Below are 455 nucleotides of genomic sequence, written 5' to 3'. Positions count from 1 at the left end.
ACCACCGAGCTTTGAGATGGCTAGCGCCACGCGCTGTTGCTCGGTCTGGAGCATGGCGTACGCGATGGCCGTCTCGACCTCTCTCATCCAGAGCAGAAGTTTCTCTCCATCCATCCCCTCGAAGACCTTAACGCTCACCATGAGCGGCTTAGGGCGGGGGGGGGGTAATCCGTTACAAGTGGTGGCGTCACAGAGGCAAATGAAGCAGACATCTTCTGCTGCAGGTGCTTTAGCAGCGCGTCTTCGTAATTTGAGAACGCCTATAGACGTGCACCAATCGCCTCGGGGTCTTGCGCAGCAATGTTTTGCACGCACTCAGGGCCCAGCAAGGACATCAGTTTTTTAAGTCCGTCCTGCACGCCCTCAGGGCCCAGCAAGGACATCAGTTTTTTAAGCCTGTCCTGCATGCCCTGGGGCAAAGAGGAAAATCCATCCTCACAGAGGATCAGTCTAAG

The sequence above is a fragment of the Plasmopara halstedii genome (assembly GCF_900000015.1).
Source record: "Plasmopara halstedii genome assembly, contig: Scaffold_208, whole genome shotgun sequence".
NCBI lineage: Eukaryota > Oomycota > Peronosporomycetes > Peronosporales > Peronosporaceae > Plasmopara > Plasmopara halstedii.
Note: the sequence above shows the minus strand (reverse complement) of the source record.